The sequence below is a fragment of the Piliocolobus tephrosceles genome, chromosome 11 (assembly GCF_002776525.5).
Source record: "Piliocolobus tephrosceles isolate RC106 chromosome 11, ASM277652v3, whole genome shotgun sequence".
NCBI classification, from domain to species: domain Eukaryota; kingdom Metazoa; phylum Chordata; class Mammalia; order Primates; family Cercopithecidae; genus Piliocolobus; species Piliocolobus tephrosceles.
In genome coordinates, this window is record NC_045444.1 from 63,144,473 (window position 1) to 63,168,873 (window position 24,401).

Consider the following 24,401-nt stretch of genomic DNA (forward strand, 5'->3'; position numbering starts at 1 on the left):
TCTCCAAATTATAATATTCACTATGTATGTTAACTTGGAAAAAAGGAAAATATCCAACTGGGGCATAGTTTTCAAACTTTTTTGTACCCATGAAACCTTTTTCAAAAGCTGTGCTTGGCTGGGTGTGGTGTCTCATGTCTGTAATCCCAGCACTTTGGGAGGCCAAGCCGGTGGATCACTTGATATCAGGAGCACGAGACCAGCCTGGCCAACATGGTGAAACCCCATCTCTACTAAAAATACAAAAATTAGCCAGGTGTGGTGGCAGGCGCCTGTAATCCCAGCTACTTGGGAGGCTGAGGCAGGAGAATCACTTGAACCCAGGAGGCAGAGGTTGCAGTGAGCTGAGATTGCTCACTGCTGGACTGCCACTGCACTCCAGCCTGGGCAACAGAGTGAGACTCCGTCTCAAAAAAAAAAAAAAAGCTATGCTTTACACAGACATTCCCTAGAAATACAAATAAAAGCAGATCTGGTAATAATTCCCTAGAAATAACAAATAAAAGCATCAATTATGCTGGTAAATGTTTAGCAATGAGCTCTCTAAGAGAAATTGATTTGGAGGTTTGCTGCTTTCTATGGTGTAAATGCTCCCACTATGACCATCACACAGTGCAGAGTCAGGAAAGGAAGCATACATTCTAGTCTTGTAATCAGCACACCTCCACGCAGACCAGCAACCTCGGAACTCTTTCCCCCTGCTATCTTAATGCCCCAAGGGGCACAGTTTGAAAACTCATGGTAAGATAATTTTGTGCGGGTGGGGGGGATCTCTTCGATGGTTATCTCTAAAACTGATAAATTGCTGCTTATCAATAGTTGGAAATCCTGTTTTCCTAGTCTTACAATTTTAATGAAGATCTTATAAAATACACAGTAGGAATTTAGTATGCCAATAGATTTTTCACGCTCATTTAAATAACCTTTTGACTTTCATGCCATTACATTCCCAATATACACTTTAGACATATTTTTCCTCAAATTTAATGTTGTATGGAATTCTAAAAAGGGCACATAAACTAATTCTTAGAAATTTGCTTTTAAAATTATATAGGGGCACACAGACATCTTAGTCCCTCCCCTCTTCTTCTGTCTCCTTTTCCTTTTCTCTCATCTTTCTCCCTCCCTTTCCTTCACTGTTTCTCTCTGAAAGTTATAATAAATTTGGAGAAGTTCAGCCTTGTTGAATGAGGAAGCAGAGTGAGTTTCAAGCCTTTACCATTCCCAGCCTCAGAATTGAAAGATACAGGCCTTTTGACTTGTGGGAGTCTAGAGAGAAGGCCAGAAGCAAGTGACCCTCCTTCTACTGTTTGTGTCTGAGAAAGCCCCGGGAGATGGAATGGTCTGCTATGGTCACATGACAGACAAATGCCCAGTCTGAGAATGCTGAGGAAAAGCATGACAGTCACATATGGGAATAATCCTCAAAAGGATAAAAGGAGGAACTGATTAGGAAATTCAGCTTTTGCCACTTCTTGGCAATAGCTATGGTTTTTTTCCCTCTTTTTATGTGTTTGCTTTCTTGTTAGCAAATAACCACTCTGTTGGGTTTTTTTTTTCCTTCTTTTCAGGACTCTCTGTAGCCAACTTCTCGTTTTTTGGGTTTTGTTTTTGTGTTTGTAGTATTATAGATTATGCAGTCAGGGAATTGGAAATTAACATTTCCTCACACCTGCTATGAATCCACAGTGAAATACTTGCAGGTCAGATCGCGCTAGCCAAGCTAACCAAAGGTGGGAAGCCCAAACCGCAGTTAAGAGTAGAGCCCTAGGCTGTCCTTCCTAGCCTGCAGCCCCAGGCTGCCCTCAGTTTACAGAGTTTGTTTGTTTTTGTGAGAGCAAGAAGCCAAATGATCTATTCTCATTCCAGACAATATTTAGATACCACACCCTGGCCGGGCATGGTGGCTTGTGCCTGTAATCCCAGCACTTTGGGAGGGCGAGGTGGGTGGATCACCTGAGGTCAGGAGTTCAAGCCCAGCCTGGCCAACATGATGAAACCCCGTCTCTACTGAAAATACAAAAATTAGCCAGGTGTCATGGTGGGCACCTGTAATCTCAGCTACTCGGGAGGCTGAGGCAGGAGAATCGCTTGAACCCAGGAGGCGGAGGTTGCAGCGAACCAAGATCACACCATTGCACTGCAGCCTAGGCGACAAGAGCAAAACTCCATCTTAAAAAAAACAATACCACATCCTGCCTTCACCAAGCAGTGACTTATCTGACAATGTGCCCTCTGCTTGGGGGGCAGCTAGTGGCTCCAGGAAGAGAAAGCAGACAAGGGAGGAAGCGGAATGTGTCCTCTGAATCCGGCTGGGTATATTGAGGACTTGGGGAGAGGGGCTTCTGAAGGGCTCAAATTTCAAGAGGAACCATAGGAGAGGTTCTAGAATGTGCTAATTTAGGAAAGGAAGGTTCCAACAAAGAGCAAGCATAGGAGAGGACAGAAAGCCCAGGATACGCCAGTGTGCCAGTCAGGTGACTGGGCAAAGAGCAGTGTCAATACTGGAAGGGAAATCTGGTGCAGTAGAGCACTCAGGCAAAAGCCCACTTAACCAGGAACAAAAGAGCCAAAAGAGCCAATTCATCCTAAACCTGGGAATAGAAGAATGCTGGAATAACCAGCAGGGGAGGCTAAGGGGACAGGATGGAAGAGCTAACATTCACACCATGTGCCAGGTACGATTCTAAACACTTTCATGTGTTTGCTTGTTTAACCACCAGCAACAGCTCCATGGCATGGAGGTTATTAGCATCCCCATTTTACAGAAAAACAAAAACAAAAACTGAGAAACCAAGTATATAGCTGGTAAGTAACGTAATCTGGGTGCAAAACCACGAAGCCCATGCACTTAAGCAGCATCCTATCACATAACCCAAAGAAGCAGCATACAGAACAAAACTGGGAAGAACAAGTTAATGTTTTCTAGTGAGTAACATGAGACTGTATTCTTACAATTTACCTCATCCATCAGTAGATTGTACTCTGAGATTCTTTCGTATATAGCAAAGGCATTTGTTCACATGACAGATTTTGAGCACACTGTACAACAACCAACATATACAGTGGTTTGGCAAATATTTACTGGTCACCTCCTATTCCAGGCCTTAGGCTAGATGATAGGAATTCCTGGAATTTACAGTTAAATGCAAGAACTTCATGGTCACAAATTATTACTGGAGTATGCAAAATAAATACGAACCCTTAAGTTTTAGCCAGGCATGGTGGTGCACACCTGTAGTCCCAGCTACTTGGGAGGCAGAGGCACGAGAATGGCTTGAACCCAAGAGGTGAAGGTTACAATAAGCCAAGATTGCGCCACTGCACTGCAGCCTGGGTGACAGAGTGAGATTCTGTCTCAAAACAAAACAAAACAAAACCTCAGGTTAAAAAAAAAAAAATTTAAAACTTTAATTTAATTTAATTTATTTATTTAGTTTTTTGAGACAGAGTCTTGCTCTGTCGCCCGGGCTGGAGTGCAGTGGCCGGATCTCAGCTCACTGCAAGCTCCACCTCCCGGGTTCAGCCATTCTCCTGCCTCAGCCTCCAGAGTAGCTGGGACTACAGGTGCCCGCCACCTCGCCCGGCTAGTTTTTTGTATTTTTAGTAAAGACGGGGTTTCACCGGGTTAGCCAGGATGGTCTTGATCTCCTGACCTCGTGATCCACCCATCTCGGCCTCCCAAAGTGCTGGGATTACAGGCTTGAGCCACCGTGCCCGGCCTATTAAAACTTTAATTTTAAACACTATTACTGATTACTCATCATGTACCAAAAACTTCACATGTAATTACAATGTTGCTATAATAACCCTGCACCTATTTTAAGATGAAGAAAAGTGGGCACTGAAAAGTTAAATAAATTAGCTGTAGTCAGAGTAAATAAGTGGCAGAGATTTAAATCTAGATCCCACTGATAGGAAATTTCATGCTCCCTTGTGGCTCTACACTGAAATACAGAAATCCTGTGAAAAGAATGAAAGTCAGTGATAGTGAACTAAAGCTCCATGGACTTTCTAAATCATAATCACAATTTTTCCTTTTTTTTTTTTTTTGAGACGGAGTCTTGCTCTGTCACCCAGGCTGGAATGCAGTGGCCGGATCTCAGCTCACTGCAACCTCCGCCTCCCGGGTTCACGCCATTCTCCTGCCTCAGCCTCCCGAGTAGCTGGGACCACAAGCGCCCGCCACCTCGCCCGGCTAATTTTTTGTATTTTTAGTAGAGACGGGGTTTCACCATGTTAGCCAGGATGGTCTCGATCTCCTGATCTCGTGATCCGCCCGTCTCGGCCTCCCAAAGTGCTGGGATTACAGGCTTGAGCCACCGCGCCCTGCCACAATTTTTCTTATAGTTAGAGTATGTAAATTTTTACAAAAAGTTCATATGTGTATTGGGCAGGGAGTGGATTTGGGAGCAGGGCCATGTTGGATCAAAGGCCTGCTAGTTCTGAAGTAGTCTTTAAAGAAAATACGTGGCCCAGTGCGGTGGCTCACGCCTGTAATCCCAGCACTTTGGGAGGCCCAGGTGGGCGGATCATCTGAGGTCAGGAGTTCGAGACCAGCCTGGCCAGTATGGTGAAACCCCATCTCCACTAAAAATACAAAAAAAAAAAAAAATTATCCATACGTAGTGGCAGACGCCTGTAATCCCAGCTACTGGGGAGGCTGAGGCAGGAGAATCACTTGAACCAGGACACCAAGGTTGTAGTGAGCTGAGATCACGCCACTGCACTCCAGCCTGGGCAACAAGAGCGAAACTCTGTCTCAAAAAAAAAAAAAAAAAAAGTACTGATGCCCAGGTCCCACCCACAAAGATTCTGATTTAATCTGATTTAATTGGTCTGGGATGTGGCCTGGACCTCAGGACTTTTAAAAGCTCTCCAGTTGGTTCTAATGTGTAGTCAAGGTTGAAAATCGTTAATTTTAGAAACATAAGATGTTGTTTGGTTTTCATCTAACTATTTAAAAATACTTGGTGAATTGCTTGTGTCTAGGCAGGCCAGTCCCAGCATTCCTGCCTATCCAGGGGTTGAGAGTCTGAACTATAGCCCATTGACTGCATTAGATGGGGTCTCTGTTGGCCGTCTCTTTCAGACTAAGGCAACAGGACACACCCTTGGACTGTGTACTTCTGCTGCCCTGCGAAGCCCAAGTGTCAGAACTGCTACTGCCAAGCTGAGGGAAGTCACAGTTTACAGAGACCAGAACGGCCCTCCCACAACCCACTCCATGTCTGCTTTCATGTGCACACACCCTGCCTGGAAGGTTGAGAAACAGTAATATTTAACTCTGCAGGGCCAGCCTCCTGGCTGGAAAGTCAAACTTGATTTTAACGTTGTTACACTCTAGTGTGGAAAGAGAGGCTGCCTACCCTTACTTGTGAAAATAGAACTTTTCTATAATGGCTACAGTTCCAAAGTTCGGTCCTTTCAAATATATCATCACCTTATCCATATGTTTTTGTATTACATTCTAAAAATGTTCTGTAAATTTTTTATCAGGGGAGGTTAACATCTTTTATTTTATTCAAAACATTTTCAAATGATTATACATTGTTCTAAGGGTGAATGCAAAAACCTTGGGAAAATTTTCTTCCTTGAATAAAGTTCACTGTACTTATTTCCACTCTCCAGATACACTGTACCTGTGGCATTTCTCTGTGCACCAGTTTTATTACTGTTGTACTTAATATGTGGGAAATGATTTGTTGTCTAGGAGACACCAATAAAAGCAAAAGAACTTAAGGCATGTATATTTTTAAAGCAAAAAAAGCCAACAGGTTTTATACATAAAGTGTCATAAATATATATAACATTCATCAATTTCAAAGGCTTCAAGTTATCTGACTTATGCTGTTTGGTTAACGCCTACATTACTACAAATGATCTCAGGATCATGAAAGGCCTTTAAAAAGAGTGTTAGTATGTTAATATGACCCGAGGCTTGAAAATGCATTTCCATTTATGACTCAAAATAGAACATAAAAGAACGCTACAACACCAACGCTATATTGTACAATTCAGGAGAATGAAGTCAGTGAGATCCTAAGTTTCACAAAGGCAGGGACCACATGTGTTTTACTCAATGTTGCATGTGCAGCACTTAGCACTACTGACTGACACAAGATGAGTAATCAGTCAGTAAGGGTTTGTTTAGTGAGAATACATAGAAGGGGATATGTTATGGAAAGTGAATGGGTGAGCACTTCACAAATTCTAGTATGAATCCCTTTTTACAGTTTTGACCAAATGTATTACTCTTGCTATACTCTTTGCATAGCAAATAAAATATTTTAAAAGAATGATGATTATTAAGACTGTGTAGTCATGTGTATATTGTCAGGACTCTTGGTTGCAAATGACAGAAACCCCACTCCACTTATTTTAGGCAAATTAGGAAAATGTTTTTTGCTCACAAAACTACATACATATAAAATTCCAGTTTCTGGCCAGGCACAGTGACTCATCAGGCCCATAATCCTAGCACTTTGGGAGGCTAAGGCGGGCAGACTGCTTGAGTCCAGGAGTTCAAGACCAGCCTGGGCAACATGGCGAAACCCCATCTCTACAAAAAATACAAAAATTGGCTAGGTGTGGTGACACACACCTATAGTCCCAGCTACTCCGGAGGCTGAGGTGGGAAGATCACTTGAGCCTGGGAGGCAGAGGTGGTAGTGAGCCCAGATTGTGCTATTGCACTCGAGCCTGGATAATGGAGACCCTATTTCAAAAACATAATAATAAAATAAAATTCCAGTTTCCAAGCTGGCTTTAGCATAGCTATTTCCAGATGCTCAAATGATGCCCTCAGGAATTCTCTCTCTCTCTCTCTCTCTCTCTTCCCTTCCTGCATGCTTTCCTTATTAGCTTTATTCTCAGGCAGGTTTTCTGTGTATGATGGGAAATATGGCTCCTGCAGTTCACAGAGCTCTTATAGGGTCCCTCTTTGAATATCTGTATCAGCTGCCGAAAACATGGTTGGCCCTGCTCATGGTCACAAACTCATTCTTAGATCAATTTCTGTTTCCAAAAGAGTAGGGTACCACGACTGGCCATCCATAATCACTCAGGGCAAGGGAGAGGCAGTTCTCAAAATATAGGCTATGGAACAATCAACTAACATATCTATGAAGTTGTGCAAAGGACTTCAAATATAACACTAAGTTGTTTTAAAGGATGGAGAATCATGTATTTGTTAGGATGACATTTTTATTGATTCATCGGTTACTCAAGTTCAAAATTAAAGTCTTAATTTGCCAAAAGATATTCTTCTACTTCCAAAATTACATATTTTGTAATAAATCTAATTTTCCCGAATTTAAATAAGGAAATCGGAAAATTTCCAGGTCAGAAAAAAGAAGAAATCATCAATTGCTTGAAAATCAGATCTTTAGAGGCCGGGTGCGGTGGCTCATGCCTGTAATCCCAGCACTCTGAGAGGCCAAGGCATGTGGATCACGAGGTCAGGAGATCAAGACCATCCTGGCTAACACAGTGAAACCCCGTCTCTACTAAAAAATACAAAAGAAGTATCCGGGCCTAGGGGTGGGTGCCTGTAGTCCCAGCTACTCGGGAGCCTGAGGCAGGAGAATGGCTTGAACCCGGGAGGCGGAGCTTGCAGTGAGCCGAGATCCTGCCACTGTACTCTAGCCTGGGCGACAAAAGCGAGAGACTCCGTCTCAAAAAAAAGGAAATCAGATGTTTAGAAAGACAGATTAAAAGCAGGCAGATTAGGAGAGTGTGAAGAGAAAAACATTAAAGGGTAATCAATGCTAAAAATCTATGATTTTTATACAAATTCTGGGCAAAGGTCAATAGGACAATTAGTTAAACAAATGATTTGTGTGAGCATTTCCAAAAAAATTGATCATTCACTCAGAATTATTATTGAGGCAAGAATTGCTGTGAAGTCTGATCCATATACCCACCTTGTTAACTCAGAGAAGGAACTCAGTAAATACTTGCTTGATTGATCCATACCTTATAGTAGATCATGTACAAAATTGCTCTTTTATCCCACAGATCATTTACATTTCTCCTTTAAAAGTTTATCTTCAAACGTCCCAGTATCTTGGCTCATTAAAAAGAAAAAAGTTAAGGCATAAAATAGAATAAAATGGGCCAGGCGCAGTGGTTCACACCTGTAATCCCAGCACTTTGGGAAGCCGAGGCGGGAGGATCACAAGGTCAGGAGATCAAGACCATCCTGACGAACACGGTGAAACCTCGTGTCTACTAAAAATACAAAAAATTAGCCGGGCGTGGTGGCGGGCGCCTATAGTCCCAGCTACCGAGAGGCTGAGGCAGAAGAATGGTGTGAACCCAGGAGGCGGAGGTGGCAGTGAGCAGAGATCGCGCCACTGCACTCCAGCCTGGGCGACAGAGCCAGACTTTGTCTCAAAAAAAAAAAAAAAAAAAAAAAGACAAAAATAGAATAAAATGTAACTTGATTTGTTCTGTTTTGCTTCCTGATTATTTTATAATTAAATTTTATAGTAACTCAAAATGTCAGTAGAGTAATGCATATCTTACATTGGTATGTATTATTTGTGCCAAAGATAATGATTGTTTTAGGATCTGCCCTAGGTAAGATCCCAGGTAAGCTTGTCTTTGGTACCCCCTTTTTTCCCTTTAGCATCCCTTTCCACCAGAGCTCCCTTTCCCCAAGCTTCTTCTTGATGTTCAGGAATTGTCCTATCCAGGTTTGTCATTCCAACTTCATCCCTGATACTGTCACCTGGAGGCTTCTACCCTCACCAAAACTGTCTTGTATTCTGTTTCCTTAGGTGTAGGTAAGTTGAGGGTCTCTGCTTGTTTCTCCTAATTTCACTTCTTGTCTGTGCCCAACCTAACCCCCAAAGAAAAATGCTGATGATTGTTCTAAGCTAGAGACATTGAATTAGGCCCAGTTTGCTGTCAAGCAGATTCACTGTGTGGTTAAAGATCATGCTCCTCTCTCTCTTTCCCATGACACGAGATCAATCAGGAGCCTGATTCAGCTTCCCAGGTATCTCTCTCTCATTATCTCCTTTCATGTGGCCAATTAGATAAGGTCTCAAAGCCAGAATTGTCCACAACCTCAAAAAATCTAAACTTCCTTAGCTTTAATTGAACCCTTAACCAGTGGTGTCAGAAGGACCTAAGGCTAAACAACTGCCAAAATGGGGAAAACAAAAGAACTATCTTTATTTTAGCAGTGATCTCTTTAGGGCCGCAGTGAAGTAACTTGTGGAAAATCCAGTAAAAACTAAAAAAAGCCAAATCAACTTGAAAGTAAAATTTTCTATTCTACCTAGTAATAACAAAGCAAATATTCACAAAAATCTTTCTCTGTAAGGAAGGCAGAAAAGGTACCTGGTTAGTGCTGGCAATTTGTCCTGAGAATGGAGAGGAAGCCACCATACATATATAGATAAATAAAAATAATCTACTGAAATTCCTTCATTTAACCTGCAAGATGATGGACTAGTGAACTGAAGGGAAATAAGCAGAGATGGACATTCTGTTACTGGAAAAATTCCATGAAGGTACATGGGAGGGGTAGGGACGGCTAAGCTCTGTCACTTGGAACTTAGCTGAGAAACACTATGTGCAAGAATATTGCTGCTTTCATTGATAGTTTATTATTTTGCAACAGCAGTGGAGATTTTTTGAAAGATAAAGCAAATGGGATAAGGAATAAACATGCAGAGTTTTAACTCGGATTTTGCCTGTATTTAGCAGCTAGCATTTGGTCAAATTACTCAATCCACAATAAGGACAGTAATTATGACTGAGTTGGGAGGAAATGATAATAAACGGTTGTAAAGCACCTTGTTGCCAGATACCAATGTGATCAAGGCTTAGTAGTTTTAATTTTTGTTTTTGTGATTATATGTAAATGAAATGTTTCTTAATCCTAAAAAGTTAACGTTTCCTCAGCAACATGATGTTAGCCAGGGTTCCCTGAGTCTTTCTGAGGCGGTCCATGGAAAGACTGTGCACACAAACCCATTTAAAGGAAGAACATCTTCTTATTCCTACATTCTCATCTGTCAATGGCGCCATTATCCACTCAGTTGCAGAAACTTCAACTCTTACCTCTCTTTATGCAATCAGTGGTTGACTCCTGTAAACTCTCTCTCTGGAAGCTTCTGTTTCTGATTTTTCCCTACATCTAAGGACTCTGCCCCCATCAGTCCTCCTACCAAATCTATCACTATCCCACTCCCCACCCCCAATAATGGGGCATGAATAGCCAAAATGAAATGATTAATGTATATTGATAAACTTCTTGATGAAAACAGATTTATTTATTTATTTATTTATTTATTATTTTTTTGAGACAGGGTCTCTCTGTCTTGTCCAGGTTGGAGTGCAGTGGCACAGTGTCAGCAAACTGTGGCCTTGACCTCCTGGACGCAAGTGATCCTCTCAACTCAGCCTGTGAAGTGTCTGGGACTACAGGCACTTGCCACCACGTAGGGCTAATTTCTTGTATTTTTTGTAGAGATGGGGTCTTGCCATATTGCCCAGAATGATACTGAATTCCTGGACTCAAGCCATCTGCCTTCCTCGACTTCCCAAAGTACTAGGATTACAGTCATGTGCCACTGCACCCAGCCAAAACCAGAAACTTTAGACCTGATTTATCAGTTATCATCTACAGAAACAATGTAGGATTTTATAAGAATTTTGGCCGGGCGCGGTGGCTCAAGCCTGTAATCCCAGCACTTTGGGAGGCCGAGACGGGTGGATCACGAGGTCAGGAGATCGAGACCATCCTGGCTAACACGGTGAAACCCCGTCTCTACTAAAAATACAAAAACTAGCCGGGCGAGGTGGCGGGTGCCTGTAGTCCCAGCTACTCCGGAGGCTGAAGCAGGAGAATGGCGTAAACCCGGGAAGCAGAGCTTGCAGTGAGCTGAGATCCGGCCACTGCACTCCAGTCCAGGCGACAGAGCGAGACTCCACCTCAAAAAAAAAAAAAAAAAAAAAACAAAAACAAAGAATTTTATATTATAAAAAATTCAAGTATGTACAAAAGAAAGAGACTAATGAACCCCTATGACCTATCCCTTATATTCCTTCTCCTGACCGCTCCCTTCCCAGCCTTTTTTCTCGGAGTATATTGAGGCAAATTCTTCCATCCAGTACATACCTCATACACTGAATTTTTGAAATTTTCGTTGCATTCAGGAAAAGAGAGGAGAAATTTGTAGCTGATAGTCTGGGAACACAATCTACCCCCTTAACAATAAGTTTTTCATGGAATCTTTAGGAATTTTTTTAGATGTTCTACTTTCCTTCCCCTCATTAATTGCTCTTTTAAGTTTCACAACTGTACTGAAATCAATGATTTAAATTCAAGTAAAACTTTTTTTTTTTTTTGACACGGAGTCATGCTCTGCTGCCCAGGCTAGAGTGCAGTGGTGCGATCTCGGCTCACTGCAAGCTCCGCCTCCCGGGTTCACGCCATTCTCCTGCCTCAGCCTCCTGAGTAGCTGAGACTAGAGGCGCCCGCCATCAAGCCCAGTCAACTTTTTTATTTTTAGTAGAGCTGGAGTTTCACCGTGTTAGCCAGGATGGTGTCGATCTCCTGACCTCGTGATCTGCCCGCCTCGGGCTCCCAAAGCGCTAGGATTACAGGCGTGAGTCACCGCACCTGGCCAAGTAAAACTTTTTATGCTGAATTGGGAGTTCTCAAATAAGCTGTCCTCAAATAAAATTTTTTAAAAAATTTTTGAGATGGGGTCTCACGTTGTCATCCAGGCTGGAGTGCAGTTATACAATCTCAGCTCACTGCAGCCTCAACCTCCCTGCCTCAAGTGATCTTCCCACCTCAGCATCCTGAGTGACTGGGACTACAGGCATGCAGGACCACAGCCAGCTAATTTTTGTATTTTTTTGTGGAAACAGGGCTTTGCCATGTTGCCCAGGCTTGTCTCAAACTCCTAAAGTCAAGCGATCTGCCCACCTCTAACTCCCAAAGTGCTGAGATTACAGGTTTGAGCCATCATGCCTGGCCAAAATTAATTTCTCTAATTTTACTCCCAAACTGTATTAGTCTCTTTTCACACTGCTACTAAGGACATACCCGAGACTGGGCAATTTACAAAAGAAAGAGGTTTAATGGACTTACAGTTCCAGGTGGCTGGGGAGGCCTCACAATTATGGCAGGAGGTGAAAAGCATGTCTCACATGGCAGCAGATAAGAGAGTTTGTGCAGGGAAGCTTCCCTTTTTAAAACCATCAGATCTCATGAGACTTATTCACTATCACGAGAACAGCATGGGAAAAACCTGCCCCCGTGATTCAATTACCTCCCACAGGGTCCGTCCCATAACATATGGGAAATCAAGATGAGATTTGGGTGGGGACACAGCCAAACCATATCACAGACCAACAAAACTTCATAGGTCATATACTGGAACATTGTTGCTGTTTTAAGAAAATTATCAGATTGTGGCTGGGAGCCGTGGCTCATGCCTGTAATCCCAGCACTTTGGGAAGCCGAGGCCAGCGGATCACCTGAGATCAGGCATTTGAGATCAGCCTGACCAACATGGTGAAACCCTGTCTCTACTAAAAATACAAAAAATTAGCCAGGCCTGGTGGCATGTGCCTGTAATCTCAGCTACTTGGGAGGCTGAGGCAGGAGAATCACTGGAAACCAAAAGGCTGAGGTTGCAATGGGCCGAGATTGTGCCACGACACTACAGCCTGGGTGACAGAGTAAGACTCTGTCTGAAAAAAAAAAGAAAGAAGAAGGAAATGATCAGATTATGAATCTTCTTTATATCATATAGATTCACCTAGATTCTACAGATGAGATTTAGGGGATCTGCAGCCCCTGGGATGCTGTTACGAAGAACCCAGAAATAGTGAGTCCGTCGCAAGTACCATATGCAATTTCATCTTCACATCTTCACATGGACTTGAAACTCACCAGGAGCGCACCTTTCTGTTTCCCCTCTACCAATTCAGGTCTTATTCATCCTTTAAAATTCTCTTTGAAAGTTTCATCTCCATCATGAAGTCTTCCTATATACTTGAGACCTTCATTTATTTCCCCATTTCTCTGCATCTCAGCACTTTAATGTAGACCATGCAAGTCATTACTTGTATGTGGTCTCTCTATAATAACTATATTAGGAGGACAGGGGACACAGAAAACGTCATAACCCCTTTTAGTGTTTTCAAGGCTTTGCATAGTGCTGCACCTATACTAAATTCTCAGTAGATTCTTGATTAATTATGATACAGGGGAGAGTCTTAGGAGTCAAAGGGAAAAGAAATGAAATTTATATCCAAGCACTATAGTGCCTCCAAAATAATATTGAAACAATTATTATTATACATGCCACTTGAAGATACTGATTCAAAAATAGGTCTTCATCAGTTATTCCTAAGGCTACTTGAGTTTGTACTTTACACACTCTCAGAATTTTATCTTTCTTAATTCATGTAGTAAGCCTTTTTGCCCAGTTTACTAGAAAACAAATTCTGAGGGAGATTGGGTGCTACTGCTTTATTTGTTTAGGGGTAAGCCCAGGAATGTGAGAGTAAGAAAAAGGGAGACGTGGCAGAAAAGGATGGGAAGCAATGCAGGGGTAGGCTACATGGAAAAACTGTTAATGAGAAGGCAGTCAGTCAACAAGGAGGAAGTGGGGTGATTGATCTGTTATACTCCCAGCATCTCCTATTTCTATAGGCCAAAGTTCATCCCAAGTGTGGTTAACACCCAGCTTTCTGCATTGCATCATCCGGATCCCTCAGCAGTCATTTGGGAAGCCAGATACCATGCTCTTTAGTGTGGAGTTTCCTCCAAGTTTCAAGTGATGAAAGGAGCCAGACACTCGAAATGCCTGACTGGCTCAGCAGCAGCCAAGAAGAGCCAATATCCTGGATAAGCAACTGGTCAGCCCCTCACAGCAAAACCATACAGGTCCCAAAGTAGTCAGAGAGCTGAGCACATGGCTGAGACAGCAGCTAGTCCTGTGAGGCCAGAGGGAATCTCAGGAAATGTAGATGATGTCTCTGATAAATATATGCCTGTCATAAAGTTCAGAGGACAGAAAGGCCATCTCCCATTTTCTCTGAGGAGAGTGCTTTCCTTGAATTCTCAAACGCAGTGTGATATGTTAATTATAGTAATCAAATGGAAAACCCCAGCTTTCGTTCTGTGCGTGTATAACAAGAATCTTTGCTCACTAAAATGGAATTACATTATAGTATGTCTGAGATAGAGAGCCATTCAGTCTGTCCATCTATATCTATAGGGGTAACAGCTGGAAATAGCTTTTCTAAATTCTATGTAAGACACAATATATAAATAACCTATGGTTTAAATAAAAATTTATTCTATGGCAATTGTATAAATTTACCAGAAGATTCAAATATGCCGTTTCCACAAGGAAGTAGGCTAGTGGCAAACTGATCCTTACATGAACCCTAAAAAACAACACATTTCAGATTCTCTATGCAGTGACAACTTTCTATTCTAGGCCTAGCCCCTTGTGGGATGGAGTAAGCCTACTCCACTTCCATCCAGGGAAACAGGTAACATTTACAGGACCTGGGGCATGCATACAAAAGGAAGCCACTGCCTACAGGCTGGCTCCACCTTCTCTTTTAACCTCCAGCTCACCCACACACCAGAAGGGGCCTCTCAAGTATTTGTGAGGACACTCCAGCACATCCATCTAGGGGGCGCACACAATGGGAGTGGTGCACCTTAGGGAGGACAGATATTGAGAAGGGATACTGAAGATTCTGATGCACCATGTTGTTTGGGCAAAGAATTCGGGAGTCCCAAAAAGCCACAACAATGTCTACAAGGGGATTATCCTAATAAAAATCACAGAATTGCATATCTTGCTGTAGGTAGTTGAGGGCAATGGACTGACTATACTCCGTTCAGGCCTGGAGGCCTTTCCATGAGTTTCTAGGGACATTGTCAGTATTGCTTGTTGTTTGCTGATGACATACTGACGTTTGGAAGTGAGTGGCTGCATATATTTCTTATGAGAGATCAAAGGCTTTGTTTGTTGTAGAGCAATTTTTGTTTTGTTATTTTATCATGTAGTCTTGCGAAGGAATTTATTGACATTCAACAGCTTATACTGCAGTGCTTATTTTGAGCAGAGATACGATAAAATCGAATGGTGTAAAGATGTTAGAAATTGGCCAGGCACAGTGGCTCATGCCTGTAATCCCCCGCACTTTGGGAGGCTGAGGCAGGTGGATCATGAGGTCTGGAGTTCGAGACTAGCCTGGCCAAGATGGTGAAACCCTGTCTCTAATAAAAATATAAAAATTAGCCAGGAGTGGTAGTAGGTGCCTGTAATCCCAGCTACTTGGGGTGGGGGCACTGAGGCAGAGAACTGCTTGAACTCGGGAGGTGGAGGTTGCAGTGAGCTGAGATTGCACCACTGCACTCCAGCCTGGGTGACATAGTGGGACTCCATCTTGGGAAAAAAAAAAAAAAGATGTTACGAATTATACAGTGAGAGATTACTAGTTAATCATCATTAATCATTATGGCTTCACCTTAAATTGTGTATTATAAGATACCTGCTTAGCTTTTCTTGTGGAGGGACAGGTAGGATCTGAGGATTTAGCCAATCTCTCAATCTAATTTCTCAGGAGAGCCGTTGGAAATAATGTAATATATTCTTCTGGCATCGTGACATAATATATATTATTTTGATTACAACTGATGCTATTTTGCTCTTCAATCTGATAGATTTATTGTATCTTATAAGAAAGTAGCTAGTGGCTTATTTTATACTCAACTCACACAACTAATTAGATGAGCAAAACACAATTAACATCTAAATTTCACAACAATTTTTTTTGTGTGTGACAGAGTTTCACTCTTCTTGCCCAGGCTACAGTGCAATGGTTTGATCTTGGCTCACCACAACCTCCACCTCCTGGAGTGATCTTGGCTCACCACAACCTCCATCTCCTGGATTCACACGATTCTCCTGCCTCAGCCTCCCGAGTAGCTGGGATTACAGGCATGCGCCAACATGCTTGGTTAATTTTGTATTTTTAGTAGAGATGGGGTTTCTCCCTGTTGGTCAGGCTGGTCTCGAACTCCTGACCTCAAGTGATCTGCCCACCTCGGCCTCCCAAAGTACTGGGATTACAGGTGTGAACCACTGCGCCCAGCCTATTTTACACCAATTTGGAAAGAAACAAATCTTTGCTTAAAGTCTTTTTTTTTTTTTTTTTTTTTTGAGACAGTGTCTTGCCCTGTTGCCCAGGCTGGAGTGCAGTGGCATGATCTCAGCTCACTGTAACCTCTGCTTCCCTGGTTCAAGCAATTCTCATGCCTCAGTCTCCTGAGTAGCTGGGATTACAGGCGCTCACCACCATGCCCAGCTAATTTTTTGTATTTTTAGTAGAGACAGGATTTCACTATGTTGCCCAGGCTGGTCTCAAACTCCTGAGCTTATGCAATCCGCCCACCTCAGCCTCCCAAAGTGGTGTGATTACAGGCATGAGCCATGGTGCCTGGCTTTCAGTTCTGAGTCTTAAAAGAATTGTCCATTAATTGAAAGAACCAAACAGGAAAAGGGCACAATAATAAACCTATAAGACTTATTCAAGGTCACCAGAAGAGAAAGCAGCTCTTGTACAGGCACCCAGTATTGCCATCTTAAGCAGTGGCAACTCCATTTGAAGAATTTTACTAACAATTAAATAGAAAATAAAAGAAGGCCAGGTGTGGTGGCCGGCACCTATAGTCCCAGCTGAGGCTGAGGTAGGAGGATCCGTGAGTCCAGGAGTTCAAGGCTGCAGCGAGCTGTGCTCACATCACTGTACTCCAGCCTGGGCAACATAGTAAGACCCCATATCTCTATAAAAAAAAAGAAGATGATGGACAAGGCCAGAAGGGGAAGAGATTGGTCAACAGGTACAAAGTTGCAGTTAGATACGAGGAATAAGTTCTGGTATCCTGATACATAGTAGGGAGGCTAGCATTAACAATAATGTATGCTTGAGAATAGCTAGAAGAGAGGTTTTTGAATGTACTCATCACAAAAAAAATGGTAAATGTTTAAGGTGAAAGATACCTTAAGTACAGGATTTGATCATTATACAAGATATACATCGATCAAAACATCACATTATACCTCATAAATATGAATAATTAATATGTATCAGTAATAAATAAATAAAAAATACCACAGGTTAGTTGCTTACAGAGTGAGATATCTGTCTCCCACAATCTCTATCTCTGGCCAGACCTAGCATTCTCTGCCAGTCTTTTATCAGCCATATGATCTTAGGCAAATTACTTAACTTCTCTTAACCAGCGTGTCCTGGTCTCTTAGTGGAGATAATAAGCCTACCTATGGTCTATAAAGTAATGAATTGAAACAATGTATATAAACACTTCTGGCAGCTAGTGAGCTCTTAATCTATCTCAGTTTCCACACTACCTCTTACCTTCTCTTTTTTTTTTTTTTCCGAGACAGAGTCTTGCTCTGTAGCCCAGGCTGCAGTGCAGTAGCATCACCTTGGCTCACTGCAAGCTCTGCCTCCCGGGTTCACACTATTCTCCTGCCTCAGCCTCCTGAGTAGCTGGGACTACAGGCATCTGCCACCACACCCGGCTAATTTTTTCTATTTTTCAGTAGAGATAGGTTTCACCTTGTTAGCCAGGATGGTCTCGATCTCCTGACCTCATGATCCACCCACCTCAGCCTCCCAAAGTGTTGGGATTACAGGCGTGAGCCACCGCGCCAGGCCTAATTTTTGTGTTTTCAGTAGAGACAAGGTTTCACTATGTTGGCCAGGCTACGCTTTAACTCCTGACCTCGTGATCCACCTGCCTCGGCCTCCCAAAGTGCTGGGATTACTTTATTTATTTATTTATTTTGAGACAGCGTTTCACTCTTGTCACCCAGTCTGGAGTGCAATGGCACTATCTCGGCTCACTGCAACCTCCGCCTCCCGGGTTCAAGCGATTCTCCTGCTTCAGCCTTCTGAGTAGCTGGGATCACAGGCGCCTGCCACCACGGCCGGCTAATTTTTTGTGTTTTTAGAAGAGATGGGGTTTTGCCATGTTGTCCAGGCTGGTCTCAAACTCCTGACCTCAGGTGATCCACCTACCTCAGCCTCCCAAAGGGCTGGGATTACAGGCATGAGCCACTGCGCCCGGCCTCACCTCCTACCTTTTAAATATAGATGAAAATGGGAAGACATACTATTCCTACCTTGTTCATCTTTGCTGCTTAGAAATTCAAACTCACAGTACAGGAAATAGCACAGAATCTAATACTGGAATTGACAGAGAGTCAGGAATGGGAAGAAGGCTGTGCTGTTCTTACCTGAAAAATAGAAATAGGTTTTTAAAGGAATGAGAAAGAATTTTTTAAATTTTAGATACCTACTTTTAAAATTTTTTACTATTTAGGAATTTGGCTATTTGAACAATTTTTAGAAACAATCTTTGCTCCACACATTAAGGGATACTTTAATGACACCTGGGACTTGGCTCACACTATCATTTAAAAAAATGTGGCCGGGCGCGGTGGCTCAAGCCTGTAATCCCAGCACTTTGGGAGGCCGAGACGGGCGGATCACGAGGTCAGGAGATCGAGACCCTCCTGGCTAACACGGTGAAACCCCGTCTCTACTAAAAATACAAAAAATTAGCCGGGCGAGGTGGTGGGCGCCTGTGGTCCCAGCCACTCGGGAGGCTGAGGCAGGAGAATGGCGTGAACCCAGGAGGCAGAGGTTGCGGTGAGCTGAGATCCAGCCACTGCACTCTAGCCTGGGCGACAGAGCAAGACTCCGTCTCAAAAAAAAAAAATAAAAAATAAAAATAAAAATAAAAATAAAAATAAAAAAATGTATTGGCTAGAATGTGATGTTCTTGGCAAGTAAAAATAGCCTAGTTTCTGTCCTTTTCATCATTATGCTGTAAAGCTCCTTTCAGTTCTTAAAGTGTGTTGTCACTAAAATATAAACAAAACCGAAATGTTTGACAGAGAACTTTAGGCTTGAGGACTTCAGAACACCTATTCCTTATATCTGAGGTGGTGCTTTGTTCATGAGAGCACTGTAAATATTTAATGAATATATTATAGAGAATGTTCAAAATGTATCATAAAACTTAAGATTTTTCTGAGATTTTCTACAAGAGATTTTCTCTTGTAGAAAAAGCTTAACATTAATGACATATTTAATGTCTATGTATATTTTATGCTCTACTAATTATCAATATAAGAGAATGACCTAGAACTTGGTTTTATTTCCTGCAATAAAAATCATAAACATGGCCACTTTCTTATTTTATATCTGTGAATATTATGATTTGGTTAATGCAAGTTAAAACAAAAATCTATTCTGTACAAATAGTCAAGAAATAATTATGGTGTAAGTAAATAAAGTTTCATTGACAAAGATGAGGCCTCATTTGCGTTCATTTTCTCTACAGAGGTCAAAAGTAGTCATCCAGAAAGTGCTTCATATTCATAGTCTCAGATTCTTATTCCTTTTTGCCACCTCAGTAGTTTATTAATAATTAGAAGAATAAAATAAAATATGGTATAAGTTAATGAGGGAGTTTTGGACTATGTAATTCCTAAGATTTCCTCCAGGTCTAATATTTTAAATCCTATTATAGTAAAATTTCATAAATAATATAGAGAGAGGAGAAAAATATAATCACAGTAACAACGAACTAATTGAAACACCTGAGGGGTAGAAGCCTTTCTGGTAATCCAATCGGGCATGGAACTTCATTATTGTAAAGGGAATTATGGTAAATCAAAAGAACTGGAGATCCCTAGAGAATAAGCAAAACACTCAAGGTTACACATCAATCTAGTACTAATTTGTTAAAATGATCCCATATCAAGAGAGAAAAACTTTTAATAACCTTATTAGATTTTAATCATCCCTTCTTTTTATGTGAATTGTTTGCTAAGTAGTATTTTTTAATTAGAAGCATAATGACAGTGAATTTAGAAACATGACAGAAAGTGGAGTCCAGCTCCATCTCCAGTGAGCTGTGTGGCCTTGCATCACTTACTTCCCTTGCCTGCTCTTCCATTTGTTTGTTTGTAAAATTATGAAATTGAACTAAATGAAGCTACAGAGTCCATATGAGCTTTAAAATACTCTCATCACCACTAATGAGGTTTTGATCCTTTTGAAAGTTCTAAATATTTTCAAAAGTTTTGGTTTATCAAATGCCTCTCTAGCAGATCTAGGATTATAATTAGAAATTCAGTGCTTATATTTGATTTCGTGAAAATAAAGAAAAAGATACACGTAGAAACAGGTACATGGTATGAGAAAGTGATAGTCTATTTCTAAACTCTATCCACACTGCAATATTGCTCCACCAAATTGTTTATTTTAAGCTCTTGCCAATTGAATATCATAAAATCCAGCTAACCTTCTAAGAGAAAATGTCAAGGAGCATAAAAATGTAATGATTGTTTTTTATCTTTCATTTCTTTGTTGTTGATGAACAAGATTGATCTTTAACATTTAACAGCTCTACAACCAAGGTTGACTGAATCATAGATACTTGAAGTAAAAGGAAGTCCATCACTGGCTTTCCCACATGAAATCATATTCTCTCCCTCTTCCTCCACTCTCCCAGTCTCCATCTCTTACTCTCCCTATTTCTCAAGATTTTAAACACATGCCTAAAGCCTAAAGGTAATTATGCTAAAGGGTCACATAGACTTGCAGTCTGTTTGCCATTTTAAAAACAGTGCATCAATCTGCCAACTAAATGAAAAAGGAAAATGGAGTAAATGTGCTAAGAGAAAGGAAAAGGAGGCACCAGTTGGCCCCAGGAAGACAAAAAAAGGGAGAATACAGATTTCTTGGTCCCTGACAACTTCAGTGTACAGCCTTATTTCTCATGAAGGCTGACAATATTTGATTTTAATTGCCAAAATTATTGCATATCCCCATCTCCTTTATTTGAACTAATGTGGGTAGATTTCTGTTCCTTATTCACAAAAAGAGCTGAGGCTGGTCCGAAGAAGTGATTTATCTCAACTGATGGGTCACAGTTACAGATCAACCTCCTTGTTCTACTCTTTCCCCTCATCTCACTATTACATTTGACTAGTCTTTAAAAAAACAAAAAAATAAAAATAAAAAAAGGAGCTGAGACTAAAATGGCTGGAAATACACTCCAAAGATTTCCTGTAGAGCTGCAATGATCTATGACAGCCAGCAAGTAGAAAGCAGCACTTGAAAAGACTTCATGGAAATGTCTAAGGTCTTGGTTTACAAGGCTCTATGTTGCTAGATTACTGGGAACAATGGTATTAGTGCCTATCTCGGAATTAATCAACCTAAAATGCTTCATGAGAGGCAAATGGGAAACACAGGGGCATTGGAGGCTCTGATTCAGTGCAGCAGTAGGCACCCACCTGCAGGAGGTGTGCTAACCCACACCATCAACTACACCATGTAACTCCTATTTTACCCTTCAGTAAATAGTAGTACTCATGGAGAGAGAGTCAGTTTTCTAAATTTTAGAAACTTAACTCAGATTAACTAATAATATGGTATCTGTTATATGATACAGTCCTAATTTCAACAGTTATACCATGTGGTCAGTTTGTTACTTATTAGCTCTAGATTAAGGAATGTGTAATTTCAAAACTGAAAAAGTCATTTTTCAGCCAAAAGGAGAAAAAACTCAAAGTTTCCATTTGAGGCTGGCACAGTGGCTGACGCCTGTAATCCTAGCACTTTGGGAGGCCGAGGTGGGTAGATCACTTGAGGTCAGGCATCCGAGAACAGCCTGGCCAATATGGTGAAATCCTGTCTCTGCTAAAAATATAAAAATTAGCCAGGTATGGTGGCATGCACCTGTAGTCCCAGCTCCTCAGGAGGCTAAGGCAGCAGAATTGCTTGAACCTGGGAGGTGGAGGTTGCAGTGAGCCAAGATCGCACCACTGCACTCCAGCCTGGGCAACAGAGTGAGATTCTGTCTCAAAAAAAACCAAAAAATTATTTCAATTTGGAGGATCAAAATGTGTGATAACTCTCCCTCAGATACATGAAATCAAGTGTTTTGAATGTTCTGAACATGTAAGCACACTCTGAGAGACTCAATGCCAAATGATTTTTTATTAGGATGCTTGGGTCCCTGACTAGGTGTATTTGAACCTTCCTTCTCCTCTCCCCCCAACAAAAAACATTTTTATTGCTTTATTATTTAATAATAATATTTTCAGCATTCACAATTGTCCTGTACCTAACAATAGTTAACGCTTAAGTTCAAATTTAAAATAATATGAATAAAGTAATACATATTTCTGGAACTAAAATTGCTTTAAATCTAAATCAGCACACCTACTACGTACCCACATTTTTAACAAATAAATAACTGCATATTAGAATATTTATAATGATTATTTTCACATGGTTCATATCTGATTTAAGGGACATTTCACCAAGAAATAATCTGCTGGAAAAAATATAGGAGAAATATAGTTACAACATGTAGATAATTAAAATAATAAAAATTAATCCCAGCACTTTGAGAGGCCAAGGCAGGAGGATTGCCTGAGCTCAGGAGCTCGAGACTACTAAAACACAAAAAAAGCCGGACATGGTGGCTCACGTCTGTAATCTCAACACTTTAGGAGGCCGAGGTGGGCGGATCAGGAGGTCAGGAGTCTGAGACCAGCCTGGCCAACATAGTGAAAGCCCATCTCTACTAAAAATACAAAAAATTAGTCGGGTGTGGTGGTGTGCACCTATAATCCCAGCTACTCGAGAGGCTTAGGCAGGAGAACAGTGTTAACTTGGGAGGCAGAGGTTGCAGTGAGCCGAGATTGAGCCATTGCACTCTAACCTGGGCGACAGTGCAAGACTCCGTCTCAAAAAAGAAAAAAAAAAAGGAAAAAAGAATTAGCCAGGTGTGGTGGTGGGTGTCTGTAGTCCCAGCTACTTGGGAGGTTGAGGCATGAGAATTGCTTGAACCGGGAAGCAGAGATTTCAGTGAGCTGAGATCATGCCGCTGCACGCTAGCCTGGGACATAGAGTGAGACTCCATCTAAAAAAAATTGAAGAAATTTGGAATATTTACTGAAAAGAATTACTCTGGCTTCACTTGTATACCCGATAATGTTTAAAATAATATATCTTTATATCTTTAAAAGACTATGATAGTCTTGAACTGAACAAAATTTACAGCTGATATTATAAGCTTGAAGTAAACACACAACATATGCTAGGTAGTATGCTCTACGAATAAGCTACAGGATGTAAACAAGGCCAGAAATGTGTTATTGTAAATTCAGCATGGTTAATCCTACCAAATGAAGATTGTCTGCCTGTATTTTTCAAAAAGGAAAACAAACTGGGCATGGTGGCTCACACCTGTAATCCCAGCACTTTGGCAGGCTGGGGCAGGCAGGTCACTGGAGGTCAGGAGTTCGAGACCAGCCTGGCCAACATGGTGAAACCCCATCTCCACTAAAAATACAAAAAAAAGGCTGGGCACAGTGGCTTACACCTGTAATCCCAGCACTTCAGGAGGCCGAGGTGGGCAGAACACCTGAGGTCAGGAGTTTGAGACCAGCCTGGCCAACATGGTAAAACCCCATCTCTACTAAAAATATAAAAATTAGCTGGGCATAGTGGTGTGTGCCTGTAATCCCAGCTACTCAGGAGGCTGAGACAGGAGAATCGCTTGAACCTAGGAGGTGGAGGGTGCAGTGAGCTGAGATTACGGCACTACACTCCAGCCTGTGCAGCAAAGCAAGACTCCGCCTCAAACAAAACAAAACAAAACAAAACAAAACAAAATATATCTGGTGTGGTGGCAGGTGCCTGTAATCTCTGCTACTTGGGAGGCTGAGGCAAGAGAATCACTTGAATCCAGGAGGTGGAGGTTGTAGTGAGTTGAAATTGCACCACTGCACTCCAGCCTGGGCTACAGAGGGAGACTCCATCTCAAAAAAAAAAAAAAAGGAAAACAAAAAGACACTTAAGAGTTTTATCTGTTCTGTCCCTACAACCCTTTATATTGTTTCTCTTTGATATAATGGTACTGTTTTGGTCACATATATTTACTCCCAAGAAAATCTGAATTGAACTTTGCTTTTTACTTGCAGTTTTGTGATTTTCATAATTGCTGCAAGGGACTAACCAAAAGCATAGATCTGTTATATAAGCAACAGGTAACATTTTTGGATTTAATATTGCTCAACTGTAAAAATAATTCAGTAACTCAGTCTTTACCCCATTTGTGTCTGTCATTTCCTATAGATTCAAGGTTATTTCCATTGCATGAACTGATAACACAACTGAGAACCACCCGTATTTATTCATCTATTAACTTCTAAAAGGATTATAGGTCATCACCATCTATCTATTTTCTGAGCCTAAGTAGACTCCTTATAGTTTCATTTTTTCAG

The 24,401-nt window shown here is 41.5% G+C and overlaps 1 pseudogene; it reads left to right on the plus strand.

The window, feature by feature from the left end:
• The window catches only part of LOC111542805, a 61,207-nt pseudogene that overhangs the window by 25,256 nt on the left and 11,550 nt on the right, over positions 1-24,401 (plus strand).